Source organism: Periophthalmus magnuspinnatus, chromosome 4 (assembly GCF_009829125.3).
Source record: "Periophthalmus magnuspinnatus isolate fPerMag1 chromosome 4, fPerMag1.2.pri, whole genome shotgun sequence".
NCBI lineage: Eukaryota > Metazoa > Chordata > Actinopteri > Gobiiformes > Gobiidae > Periophthalmus > Periophthalmus magnuspinnatus.
The window spans coordinates 15,876,972-15,892,086 of NC_047129.1; the positions used below are offsets into that span (position 1 = coordinate 15,876,972).

General features: G+C 40.9%; 1 protein-coding gene across 2 annotated transcripts in view; it reads right to left on the bottom strand.

Moving 5' to 3' along the window:
- ptprsa (protein tyrosine phosphatase receptor type Sa) overlaps nucleotides 1-14,602 on the bottom strand; it is a 255,817-nt gene extending 241,215 nt beyond the window's left edge. The window contains exon 1 of one of the 2 annotated variants that reach the window (XM_055221435.1): nucleotides 14,472-14,602. The gene's annotated coding sequence lies outside the window, so the exon portion shown is untranslated. The remainder of the gene's footprint in view (nucleotides 1-14,471) is intronic. The other variant, XM_033965526.2, reaches the window with a different exon arrangement.
- Between the last annotated feature and the right edge of the window lie 513 nt (nucleotides 14,603-15,115).

Below are 15,115 nucleotides of genomic sequence, written 5' to 3' on the forward strand. Positions count from 1 at the left end.
GAAGAAGGACGAACCACTGTTATTATGGTGTTATTATAGTGTTGAGAATTCTTATTATTAATGGAATAATTCAGGTAGTTATAATGAATACAGTAACAGCAACCACAACCACTACATTAGTATAGTTGAGTTATTAATGACTACTTAGTCCAATGACGTTCATCTGGTCTTAGATTTATAATTTTTTTTTTTCAGACCAGTGTTTAGTTTGTTTTCATACTTGAGAGTTTCGACTGCTGACTTGCGCTCTTCCTCAGAGTGGTCACGTGATGTTGCTGTGACGTGTCCGAGCAGCTGATTTAAATAGGTTTCGGCGCTGTCTTTGTACCGCTGGAGGCAGGACGACAGCTCCATCTGCAGTCCGACTTCTTCAGGATAGTATCCCAGGTGTGTGAGAGTGAAAAAGCCCCTTCGTCCTGGTTTCAATCCTGTTTAAAGCTAGTGAGCAGTCGAAACTGTCAGGGTTGAAAACAAACTAAACCATGGTCTGAAAAAAGAGTATATCAAATAAAATAACTACTTATGCTGTAAACATGACAAAAACAACTTCATTTAAGACATCTTACAAGAATAAGCATAGTATTGTGGTCATTTTTAAAACAACTCAACATATATAGATATACATATTTCATTTGTATTGCTGAATGGGTATAATAAAGTATAAGATCCAAACATTTTCTTCTTCATTTTTTGCAAACCTTTTGATAAGTGTAGCCGGCCGTTTCTTTTTGTTTGCGGGAGAACTTTGTTTCATTATTCACACTGGAAGCACATCAAACTTTTGTAGTAAGCGATGCACTAGATCTGCGACGGTAAGATGTAAATGGGCCGAGACAGAGAAGGAAAAGGAGGAGGCATAGAAGAGTTCAAACTATGGACTGGGAATGCTGCGCTATAGGAGCCAGCACTGAGGGAAGTGTTTAAGTATGTGGAGGAATTTGATGGACAAGGAACAGGAGAGAAAAAAATGAACTAAACTGACATGAAACAAGGGCACGCGGCCGAACAGCCTAAAAGCTCCTTCCCTTTTGTCAATTAGAGGCGCACTTAGAGGACGTGCGCAGAAGGATAATGGTGAGGGAAGGATGTAGCTGAGCGGCTGTGGCAGAGGTCAGGCCTTATCTCACCCTGTCTGTCTGTCCACTGCTTCTCTCCATAGCGCTCACAACCAGCTGCCAGCTGCATTTAGGACTGCTTTTATTCCCAGGCAAAGGCCATATAAATGTGTGTTTTAGCACAGACTACGGGAGGAAAAAAGGGGGTACAATAGGATCGCAGTAAGAGCAGAAGTACTTGGATTTGTTCAAACATTCTGTTACGTAATAAACATAAGTAAGATATTTGACAATAGAATGTAATCTGGCTTTTGATGCTTCTGAGGAAAGTGACAGCCGCTCACCAAAACATGTCAAGGGAAAAACAACAACTACAACAAACTAGAATGTAATTTGGGTTATTTAATATGCAACTGGATTAAATTAATAATGGGTACAATTCTTGGCCTGGTAATAAAAAGCAGTGGTTCCTTTGGGGCAGCAGCACATTTAAAACCAACTTCAGCTGACCAAAGTGCTTCACATAAAAGTCAACAAAAACAAATACACAGACAACATGATACATAGTAAAAGAACAACAAAACACTAAGATATCCTGTCTAGTCTAGCTAGTATTAAATACCAGGGAGAAGAGGTGGGTTTTCAGTCTAGTCTTAAACTGCATTAAACATTGAGAAGATCTGACAGATGTAGTTGGTAGAGATTTTTGCCCATTAACCAAAAGTCTAGCGTTGCATAAGTCCTTTGCCAAGCACATTAACCACATTGCCAAACTATGTCTCTCAGTTAATTAATATTGCATAAAATTATAGAGCAACATCTTGCATTTCACATCCTTAGTCATGAAAATAATGTAGAACGCAGAAGAAAAAATGGTGGTAAATGTTGGTATTGGGGTTCATTGGGGAGTCTTTTCAGATTGCAATGGAAAAAAAACCTAAAAAGTTTCCCCATTAACATGACGGCTACATTATTAGCTGCATAGAGTTATCGACAAGGCAGGCTGACGCAAACCAATGGGCACGGTAGATTTGCGTAACTTGGAATGCTCAGAACTTGGGAATTTCTCAAAAACAATGAGTCATTCCTTCTCTTCCCACTAACCCTTGACTATAAACATGAAGCAGTGAGGTTCAAAGGTCGTGGGGTTTGACATGAGAAGAAAACATACTTTCCCTCTCTCACAAGATGAATCAAAGTGATAAACACGACAGCTGTGGAAAAAAAAAAAAACGTGGTCTTGTAGTGAACCTGACTGATTTATATGGCGTGAAGTGATGGGTTGAGACTCTGGCGTTCCCGTTCTTGGAAAACTGGGAACAGTTGGGATTGAGAGAGAAAGACGTAGTAAATAGCGAGGATGCTAGTTGTGGAATAGAAATCAGGTAGGCTCAGCGCTCATTAGCTCGCCCGCCACACACAATGCCACAGAGCAGTGCACCTCCCAAGGACATGAATTAAACAGAGAGCCCAGCCGCCTCGGAGGAAAGTCGCCCTGCCAGCACTTAGCCAGGCCCCATAAACAAGCAGCGGGCATTTGTCACTTCCTCTTCAACCAACAAAGCGACAGCAGAAATAAATTACCTTAAAGTAGACCCCGTGTTCCCCCGCTGCCTTTGCAACCAGTCCTCACCTTACCACAAAGCAGAGCGAAGTGGTATGCAAAAATGTTCAAGAAATCAAAACCTACATTCATACATGGAGATCATAACTATTCAGCAATCACTGTAGACAGGAAAATGGTCCATGAATGATTTAAATGAGGAAAGACTCAATCAATACATCAGAGTAGCTTCTATAGATAAAGGCCTTTGTCAAATCTAGTTATGTTCATGAAGGTAAGTTCAAATATGCAGCAAAATGGGCAATCTTGTTAGGTTCTATTAGGCCTATAAATGAGATAGTCAAGTGTTCCCCAAACTGTTGTGTGCGTGGAACTGCTGTTTGGATGTCTTGATCTGACTATACTAAGTAGTTAAAGACATGATTTTTGTTCCGTTTTGTGGGTTTTTCCATGTTTAGTCACACATTCTGCATTCTGTCTGATGTTAAGATACTTTGTTTTATTGATAGTTGTCGCTATTAAGGTCATAATCATAGACTGTATATATAAATGGACATAGCTAACCTTCTAGCTGCTGCGTTTCAAATACAAATTGAGCATGGGCACACTTCCGGCTCCATCAGCTCTGGCTCCAATTCACTTTGCATTGAAAAACTAACGCCCCTCTCTCCGTAACTGCTGCTGTCAGGCTCGTCATTTTGGTCTTCAAATGTTCTTATTAACCTGCTCTAAGTGATCCTGGTATTTTTATTTCGCTATTATGTCCATTCAATCAAGATATGAACATTAATAAAAGACAAAATAGGTGTCCGTCTTTCCCGGAGGTTGCTCCTCTTGTTTGTTTCCAAAAATGTATACCTTGACAGTCCCATGTTTTGTTTTGCCTTTCTGCGTTTTTATAAAGATTTTAGTTCATAGAAAATAAACATTGAATATAAACAATGTGATATGTATCTTCCCATGCCCCCAATTCTATGCACAAATTGAAATGGATGGTTTACCAGTATCATTTCACATTCCCATCTGACACCTCTTCAGAAACCTCCGACAAAAGCATAACACCACACAAAAGCCTCAAATTCCTGAGACAAGAGTCAGGGGATGTTTGCACAGACACGTCCTCCATTGATCACCTTTACACGGTCGGACAGGGAACACAAAACAGACACCTGGATACGCCACCTCTGGGACCAACCGAACCTGATTTGTACTTGTCTCCAATCCCTCCTCAATCTGCATCTTGCCAAACATCTCCCACTTGCAACATAAACGAACACACAAGAAGTCCTTTTTCTTCTTCTTAATTTGCCCGACCCTCTCCACTCTATTCCCCATTGTATTGTCAAGAACACTGGCGTTAAGGGTTTGCCTGGCATCCCGCCATTAAAACTCCTGCTATTGAGCTAATCTCCAGAGAAAACACAGGTTTGTTAATCAAGCCAACGCAAAACAATTACTGGAATCCAATAATCAATGGAAGTGGACAAACAATAAATCCTTACAGGCTGCTTCACGCGGATGACAAGAGCAGGGAAATAGGCTCCCCTCTAATTAAAGCCAAACGTGATGGTATGCTATCGCTGGCTAATAGCAATGCCACTACGCTATTTAGCTCATCTGATTAGGCTGTTTGACACAAGCACAGTCTAATAGCTATTACAAAGACTCCTTTTTTTCCAGAATGATTGCTCAACAGCTGGTAGTGTGTGAGCCCGCGAGGTTTCTTCCCTCTGAGTAACACTGTTGGCGATGAGGAAGGAGAGTGTGGGCTTCCAGTAGCTATGGAGATTGTGCATAAAATGTCTGTGGTCGTAATGATATGTAGATACATGCAGATGGATATCTAAAATGGCTACCACAGCTATAACTGAAATAGTGCTTAATGAAATTCCAAGTGAGGCAAAGTGAAATGTTTTAATAACCTATTATGTATAAATACAGGGTCAAAAAATATCGTAGATTTAGAAGCTAAAAGGTGATGCTGGTTGTCTTTCGTTGAATCCAAAATCCGGAGCTGGCAGCACACATCGATAGAAAGGCTTAATAGGTTTCAGGGAATTATAGCAAAGGGGAGCGAGGAGCGAGCTTCCTGGTGAATTCTGGGTAAATCAGGTGAGACAAATCTGGTTGGGTTTAAAGAGCTGTATGAAAGACGGCCTAAATAATCAAGTCATACAAAGTAGACTAGATAGCGATGAGCAAGTATCGATGCTCAAAAAGATTAGACCAATAGAGCAAAGTTGGAACTTCCCTGGATAGTTTTATTTTGAACTGGATCTACATCAAACCACACGATAAAATAAAAAAATATATATCATTACGGTAATAGATCAGTTTTCCCTAATCCTGAAATCAAGCTGGAAATGTAATTATTTTGACAAAAGTAATGCATAGTCTTGGAAACCTATACTGCTCTTTCACTTCTTTCCACTCCAAACTTTGCATTGGATTTTGGATTGATGTGTTGAGTGAAGCTGACAGGCATTCCCACTTAGCACAATGGCAACAATAATAAGTCTGCCGTGATCAATAACCATTCATGACTTGCTTTAAAAAGGTCCCATCCTCCAGCCTTTTCCTATCCATCTTTTCCGGCCTCATTTCCAGTTAGTCCTTCCTGCCTCATCTATAATTCTAACTATTCTCCCCTCTCTACTCTCACAGGGCCCACCTAATCACATTTAGCTCACTTTAACTCTATTTTCTCCAGTTTATGTACAGTATCTTGCACCATTTCTCTTGTTTCCCAACTTAACTTTTGATTCCTGTCAGCATTTTCCTTTGATAAATGTGCTTCTCAAAACGGGAAATTTGAATTCTGTCTATTGCTGCAATCAATATTTTGTCTTAAAAACATGAAAACAAGTTCATTTTAAGCGGATTGTAGTGGTCTAAAGTTATTCCTCACTTTTTATAAAGCATTTCTAGGAGCTCAATAATTCACTGCAATGAGCTTATGTGCACATTTCATAACGTTCAGAGCCCGGACTGGAGTTTTGACAACTAACATGCACTAGTCTTACTTCCTGATTTGCAGAGGATAATGTTTATTTATAATTAGATGCAGGTCAGTAGTCATGAACCAGCAGGACGTTTTTTTTTTTTTGGTTGTTTTAAAAATGGCTTTTAAAAATAGTTGTTATAATTCAATAAAATTAAGTACTATTTCTCTGGTGGAGGATGAACCACAGATTTGTCTCCATGGAGATGTTATTGCTTTTGCCTGGAAGGTTCGACAGTATGACTTTAAGATTTTTTATTTTTTATTTTTATTTATACCTGTTATTGAATATATACTGTTTTTTCCGGAGTATAAGTCGCACCAGCCAAAAAATGTATAATAATGAAGAAAAAAACATATTTTCACATATAAATCGCATCTGAGTTTAATTCGCACTGGAGTACAAGTCGCAGCAGCCAAAAAATGCATAATAATGAAGAAGAAAAAAACATATTTCCACATATGAATCGCATCTGAGTATAAGTTGCACCAGAGTATAAGTCGCACCAGCCAAAAAATTCATAATAATGAAGAAAAAACAAATGTTTGCATATAAATCGCATCTGAGTAGAAGTTGCACCAGAGTATAAGTTGCACCAGAGTATAAGTCGCACCAGCCAAAAAATGCATAAATTTGAGTATGAAAAAAATTGTGACTTATATGCTAACTCCAACTCTGTCATTAGCCTTTATACAGGATTGTGAAAACGCTACCCAATTCTTCAGCCAAGGACCGAAACAGAGCAAACCTTATTGTCCTGTTTGAGCGTACACCTGCTCTATACTCACTCCATACATCTGTGTCCCTGGACAGTGTGGCCTCCTGCAGCCCGCCGCTCACAGGTTTCCCATAGCACATTGTTGCATCGCGGTGGAAGCTTGCACAGCATTCTGCCATAAATAATTGAAGAGGCCCCACACGGCCAGGCACGCACAGTCTAAATGGATTATTCTGGGAGATCAATGCTGGCCTGTGAGGGTTTTATTAGAGGCTGCTGAAGAAGCGTACAAGGCCAATGCTCCCAACTCTTTGTCTTAATTTCACCTGGACGTATAGAACTCGGGATCGAACGTCAAAAACTTTATGTTTCTGGGCATATGTGTGAAACATCCATAGAGATATACTTGCAAAAATACTTTAAAAAGGTATACAAAAAAGCACTGGAACAATCTGATAAGCTGCTGGATCACTCCTGGATGAAGGTTATGTTAACGACGCTATACCTGATTTTTCCCATGTCTTGTGCCTCAGCAAAGATATATTGTGTAAGCAGCTCTTGAGGTCAAAATATGTGTTCTGCGTGCTGTCTGCATCTAATTATTAAGTGTTTTCTTATCAGATACTCAGGAGGTACGTGTTTGCATGCTAGTTGTTGTTACCTTTACTGTCACAGCCAAACTTCGGTCCTGAGAGTTGTGAAAATAGCAATAAATTGGATGTTCGGAAAGCATAAAGCAAGTGAGGAATGACTTTGGACCACGGCAAGCTATTTAAGATGAACTAGCTCTATTTTCACTACAGTAAAAATCAGGTGCAGAGTCTTAATTAAGTATTTAGCATCTTATAATCTCCATTAGTTTAAAATTACCCTAACTGTAAATTCTCTGAGATGTGATGGCACAATCCTGAGGTCTGTACAAGTTTGTAATACACCCAGTGGCCCCTCCTCCTGCTTTAATTCCAACACTCCGCCCATCCTAGGTCACGGTGCCAAGTCACAGCGGGTCGCCAGACTTATTGCTCACTCTAAATTAAACATAAACGCCTGTCCAGAACAAAACATGAAAGATTTATGGTCTCCGATGCTAGGTCAGTAGTAAACAGTCTACAGTGTCTAGTTAGCCATGCCGAGATGCCAAGCGACCGGTGACATCAGTCTCTAGTTTCTATGGAGAAACGGGGGATGGGCCTGAGCCTGATGACCTTCGAGAGTTACAGCGCCAGTGGGCAGTTGATGGCTGCAAGTGCAATTAAACCCAGAGCATGCACTACTCCCTGGAGATCTACAACTGTCTCCTGCAGGAAGAAATGGACCCATAGTCTGTCTGAAGGAAATATCACTCAGACTAAGGTGGATTAAAGTCCTTCAAAAGAATTATCTGTACATTTGTAAAAATGTACCTGTTTAGGAATAAAGTAAGAATCATGGTGCTTTAAAAAAAAAAAAAAAAAAAAACATTGCAAAAATCAAAGGTATTCGGTCAAAACCAGACTTAGATAGACTTATCCCTGCATTTGTCTCCAGTAGGTTAGACTACTGTAACGGCCTGCTCACTGGCCTCTGCAAATGAGTGTTAACACAGCTGCAGTACATCCAGGACGCTCCTGCTCAGGTCCTGACTAGAAACAGGAAGTGCGAGCACATAAGTCCTGTGCTCAGGCCTTTGCTCTGGCTCCTGTGGCTCAGAGAATAGACTTTAAAGCAGTTCTGCTTGTGTATAAGTCTCTCCATGGACCAGCACCAAAGTACATCTCCGACATGTTAATGCCATATGAACCATCTCACACTCTGAGGACTTCAGGGACCAGCCTCCTGCTGGTGCCCAGAGTCAGGACTAAACATGGGGAATTAGTGTTTTAGGTTTATGCAGTTAACACCTGGAACAGTCTTCTTGAAGATGTGAGACAGGCCTCTACTTAGACAATGTTTAAATCCTGGCTCCAAACAGTTCTGCTTAGTTGTGCAAATCAGTGAAAGGTTTTTATTCTGCACTCTTCTCTCTCAATGTTAATTTTATGATGATTAAAATTAATTGATGATTATGTTTTGATTTGTTGTATTGTGATTTTAATGTCTTTGTTATTCTGTAAAGCACTTTGAATTACTTTGTGTATGAATTGTGCTATACAAATAAACTTGCCTTGCCATAGTGGTTGTGCACTTGCCGAACAGTGAGGAAGTTGGTCCATTATCCAAGACTGAAGCAAAGACAGTTGAAGTATGCAACACCCAAAACTGGGATCGGCCCAACAACCTTCCAGTTGGTGGGCAAATACTCTACTACTGAGCCATCGCCACTTTGATTACTTTTTCTACATATAATATTCACCTTATTCCAGAAGTTGCACCGCTATTTCCATTCTGGTTGTATTATTTTGCTGCCGATCTTGATATACAGCATTGCTATGTTACTACACTATTGCTGAGTTTCAGGCAACATCACAACATTACAGATTACAGAAGGGGGCGCACTTCAGTTTATTGTTAAAATGCTGTTTTTTGTTGTAATATAGCAGGTTCTTGGGTCAAGTTCAACATTTGTGAATTTACCTTTTCCATGCCAAAAAAAAAAGACTGTAAGCATGTTTAATCACGTCTAAATACGATCCACAGAAACGTCTTTTGACTCAAACTATGCGCATGGAAGTTGAATATGGCTCTTTTGAATGTTTTGTCCTTGCACTTGTTATTGGGTGGAATACGCACTCCACACAGATATTAAGAGTGCAATTACCCTTGAGTAAAGAGCTGTTGAGAGCGAACATGCTGATGGAAACTGAACTGTGTGACTGTGACATGCTTCTTTTGCTGCTGACACTGCTGCAACAGTTTTGCACCTCTGATCCCCACAATTTCTTAAAACAAAAAACTTCGAAATAAACAAAAAAGTCAAGTAATGTGATTTAGTTTATGTTTTTTGATGGTTTTAAATGACTAGACATCGTAAACGTTTATTACTTTTAAAAATTTCACTATGTAACTTTACAGGTGGAGACCATACCGCACTCTTGTTTCCATGGAAATATATCTGGAATATTTATTAGTATGACTTTTAACTTGCGTATCTGGCATTTCCTGCAGTTATATATGTTTTCATAGCTAAAAACACACTTTCGTACTGTGAGCAAGTCATCTCTCCACTGATCTGACTTGCAACATGGCTTCGTCTCCGTGGAGATTCTGGACATTCTACGCAAAGAAATGACATCATCATGGAGACGAACAGATGATGGACGTCTTACAGGAAAAGTGGCACAGTGCAGCTTTAGGGTATTACTGCTATTACAATAAAAAATAAAAAATAAATAAATAAATAAAATAAAAAAACAACATCAAATCCAATTTTATAATGATTCTGTATATCTTTTCTATTTTTATTATTTCAGAACAAAGCATTTACCCCTAAACGATTCCAACAAATATATAAAAACACTTATTCAACACATCCTGCAATAAGATGCCTGCAGTACCGGACATCAAAACTCACTGATGGGAACTACGTCTACATTTGATGTTTAAAGCCTCTGACATAAAAAAAAACACAAACTTAAGATTTTAATGCCGTTTTAAACTACTCCAAATTACGATGAAGCTTCTCCGTTACAGCTTTCCATGTACCAAGGAAACATGTACACGTCAAAGCCATTAAAGTGTCACCGCTCGCCTCAAACCAGGTCAGAATGTTCAGAAAAAACTCACTGAATACTGTATTTTGCGGCCTCATTCTGGCAGTCAAGAATCCCTCTGAAGAGCATGTATGGATGGTCTATCTGAAGTGACATAACAGTGAGGGACAAGAACATTCCGGCTCCAACATTCCAGAGCGCATTTGAATAGGGATTTTGAAGACCATATGGTTTCTGACAAGATGAACAGTATAATATGCTACGGGTGCACAGCGTGGTATTATAAAAAATGGCATGACACTAGGATTACGCAAACCCTTTTCTGCATGTTAACAATGGGACTTTAGTCTTCAGACAAATGAATGTAAAAGTCACTGCAGCTTCACTGTTCACCATTTCATGTTTTAGCATTGTTATTTCTATTAATGTGGGATCATAGACTATAAATATAAATGGACATAGCTAACCCGCTAGCCGCTGCGTTTCAAATCGGAAGTGAGCATGGGCACGCTTCCGGCTCCATCGACTCCAGTTGACTTTTGTGGCTCCAGTTCACTTTCTATTGAAAAACTGTCACCCTTTTCTCCGCAATTTCTCATCTGGCTCTTCAACTTGGTCTTAAAATGTTCACGTTAACCCGCTCTACATGATCCTGGTGTTTTTATTTTGCGATTGTGTCCATGCTAAACCAGTGGTGCGGGCAGGAATGAACGTTACCTTCAACTGCCTCGCTCCAGATTGGCTCTTTGGTTGTCATATCAGAATTCCAAACATGGAACTCGGCTCCAAATTCGGCTCTATAACGTTCATTTGACTGGAGCTGAACTCTATGGGTGACGTCACACTCACGTAGTCCACTTCTTTATACAGTCTATGGGTGGGATACAGGGTAAAGGTATAACCGTCTAACCTTACGCTTTGTAAAATATTAGTACGTTTTGTAGTAAGTGTTCACCACCTTCTTGTCTCCATGGAGATGTTATCACTTTCACTCCCCAATATGGCGTTAAACTTGTCTATCCTGCATTTATTCAATTACCGGTGTGTTTATTGCTCAAAAATACCTTGAAAAACATATATTCTTACTGTGAGCGGGGTTACCTCTCCACAGATCTGACCTGTAACTTTACCTGTTTGTGTCACCTGCTTGTCTCTATGTAGATTAACAAGTTTAATGCCATACTACTGAAAATCCTAAACAGGTAGCAAACCCTCTAGTGAACCTTTAAGTCCTTTTTGTACATTTGGGGATAAGCTGACAACATGATGGACCATATACGCATGTGATTCTGTTTAACCACTTATAAACTAAAACTGTTTAGCAGATCTTGCTGTTCCTCTGTGAGTAAAAAGTAGTTACTCCCATGACAACCAGCATGTACCCATAAGATATGCTCGAGTACTTAAGCAGTACTTTTACTATTTGGCTTCCATGACTATATTTTATCTGCCTAGGTTCATTTTTACAAGCAGCACTCTTCCCCCTCTAATGGCTTGACCACACGTTTGGCTCACTCGTGGTTTCTCTACCGCATTGCACTTGGCTTGTATCGTTAATGTATTAAAAGTATATGTGCATGTGTAATTTGTGTTGAGGAATGGCCCGGCTTACGTGGGTGCATTTATTTGCGCTGGCCGGACTCCTGACAGGTGATGAAGAGGTAGAGCTGCAGGGGGAGGAAAAACTCAACTTGCGCTTGTCATCCAATCACCCATCTCATACATACTGAGACGTGCTCGGATTGATTTCTACTTGGAATGGATTGTGTGGAAAAGGGGGAACGTGCTCAAAAATCCATCCTAGTTTGGGTCAATATGAGCTATCCGCTATTTTTTTTTTTTTTTTTTTTTTTGCAGAACGTGTTAAACTTGCAAACCAGCTAAGTTACCAGTTTGTGCTAGTCCCAAGACATGCATCGGGAGGGCATCTGACTCAAATTCTCATACTCTCTTGTCTTTACTGTTGTTGTTTTATCCATTTGCAGTTGTAAATAGCAGAATAAACTAGTCACTTGTCTGATTTAACCCTGAAACCTAAGCCAACAGTGGATTATTAACATCTCGAAAACCTGTAAAAAATGTTGTAAAAACTGTTTACGGAACGGCATCTGAAGTAAAACCAAATGTAATTGCATGATATCGACTTGGAATATTCTGACAATACACTGAACAATAACAAATCCAGGTTGGAATCTGTCACCAAGCCCAGATAAATTAAGTTGGATGTGTTCGTATAAGAAAGAGAGAGAAAAAACTTCAGACTAGCAGCAAATCATTATGGAAAAACATGAGATACACAAACACGAACGCACAACAAAATATATACCGTCTATTTTGGAAAGTGTTGCTGAAAACTCCCAGCCTACCTTCAGTCTGCTGTGCTAAAACTGTAGGCTTGGGCATGTCACACTTTGAACATGGCATTCTATAGAACTACATGGTTGTTTAGTGTGCACTTTTGGCTGTTTTTCTGTTTTAATTGCACTGCAGGATATAAATAGGGCTATTTAAACAGGCCTGTGAGCATGTCCAACACGGGTACTTGATCGTGCTGTGAACAATGCAGCGTGCGGGGGGAACGCTTCATAAAACCTATCCAGCCCATTAGGTTTGAGGGAAAGGCTCCAATAATGGCTGTCCTTCTGCATGTCTGGAGTGAAGACAGCATTAAATGGGGAGTGAGTGATTTTGCCTGCTCAGGTTAGCAAGCGTTATCTACAGATGGGCGCAGCCTTTTTGCCCGCGGTCTTAAGTATCTCCCAACTGTCTGAAACTGAAGCAAAATGTGTGAATCTATTAAAATGAATGAAAGAATGTGGGAGTCTAGCTGCAGATCGGCAGATTATGGAGCGGATTTTGTATTTATGGAAGTGAAATTTCAACTTTCTATAAATATAAAACAATCCGGACTGTGGACTGTGGACTGTGGGAAGTCTATAAAAACTGCAAACAGACCTAGAACACTGTTTTTCTTAAGTCGTCCTCGGAAAGCAACTTTGGATAGACGCTTACATTATGGAGAGGAAATATATGACACTGTGAAACGACTAATGATACTATGAATGCATTACGTTCGGACAAATCTTCTTGGCTTACATTTGGGTAATGGGCTGACTCAACAACAAGGGGGTGTGGTATTGTTGTGAGAAGGAGAGGAGGGGGGTCAATCCGAATTTCTCATGTGATGGAGCATAACAGGGAATTGTAATACACAGCAACATCATAAATTTGATTACATTACATTGTGGCGTGAGCCTGTGCGCCATTTGCAGGCACCATAAAAAGCTATAACTAAGTTACCACAGGCACAGAGAAAAATGAATAAAGCCATTTTCTTTTAACAACCAGGGCGAGGGCGAGATATTGTTCCCTCTTCTTTCTTTCTTTCTCTCTTGCGCTCTCGCTTTTATGAGCTGAGCGTGGATGCGGGCTGTACTCAGTGGGGTAGAAACGGGAGTGAAGAGAGAGAGAGACACAGAATGGAAACGCACAACTACATGATTTTAAAACTAGGGATCTGTATAAATGAATGCCTTTATAGTTAAGCCGTATCGTATCCAAACAGTTCATTCATTTATCTGACAAAATGAGGCAACAAGTCTGAAAATGACAACAACATCTGCCATTTTCTCACATTACGCGCGGTATGAGATATTCTGCGTTATAGATAATATTAAGGTGAGGTTCCAGCGTGGATTATAATGGATTTCCTATGCGCTGTTGGTTAAATCTAGACTCAGAAAACCCGGGGCTATGGCTGGAGCGGCGCATCGTGGAATAAACTCCAGTGATGAGCGCTCGATCTGCAAAAACTCCAAACCCTGCTCATTTGGGGTGTGTGGAGACAGCACCAGACCCAGCACCAAAATCAGCAAAGCAGCGAGCATTTCTCAGTTTTGTCGCTTCACTGATCTGAAGTGAGGAGCTGAGGCGCGCGGGGTTGATCCATATCGCCACACGCGGGAATGTCCGGCTCTTTATGACAAAGGCAACGCACAGCTCAGCTCCACCACTTGCTGAATCAAACACCCAGACGTGTAGAGGTGCACTTAAATGACGAGCCTACTTCTAAACACACCTCCGCCCCACGCGCAACATCCACGAGCTCCAAAAGGCACCCGGGGGGAATTGAGCAGAAGAGGGAGGCGAGGCTGCTTGCTTCATTTTGGGAATTCTCCACGGGGGGAGAATTGAAATGGAGAAGGCACCTACGCCTCGGTCGTTTATGGAGTGATGGAAATCCGCGTTACTGTGGAGTGAGCGGCTATAGGAGCTGCGTTGTCCCGTCTCCCACTGAGCCCGGGACCACAAAGCGTGTTTCATTATCGCTAGAGCCCCGCGGTGCCATTTGGATGAGATTCTCTGCACAAATCTAAACGCACGGTCCCATTTACGGACGCGTGAGGGAACGTTCAGATGTTGCACGAGTCGTATTTGCAGAAAACGGTCACATTTTAAAGGAAAAAGTGGCGCAAAGTGTAACAAGAGGTGGCATGCGCTTACCGTTGAGGAGTTGTTCGTTCTTTCTCCAGTTTTTTTTAAACCCTTTACGTCTTCATGGTTAAAACAAACAATAATCCCCGCGTTAAACGTCTGCGTCCTGGGTGCAAGTCCGGTTGAGGATGCGTGGTATGCGGTGGTGAGCCTCTTGAGTGATTGTTTCGGTGTAATTTTAAAATCCAGCCGAGGAGCGCAGGTTGCTCGGGACGCGTCTGGCACAGCTCAGAGGAGGAGGACCTCACTCAGCTCCCTCAGCAGCAGCAGCAGCAGCAGCAGCCACCACCACCAGCGTGCGCAAACGGAGAGAGCGGCGTGTGCGTGCGTGTGCGTGTACGTGCGCGTGTGCTCGCGCAGGGGAAGCTGAGAGAATGATGTCATGCGTCCGGCTCTCTCTCTCTCTCTCCAAACGACACTCAACTCACAAATCTGTCCATCTGACCATCTCCATCAATGTCATTTTGCAATTATAGGATTAATTTTGAAGTAAAATGTATTTACAACATTTTTGCCAATTAGTTAGAAACACATTTTACTTCAATAGCCAATAAAAATACACAAAAAAAACTTGCGTAATTTACTATGCGGTCAAAATCTCCCTATACCCACAGTCACGTCTATACCCACATGGTTAAGTAGAATACAATATA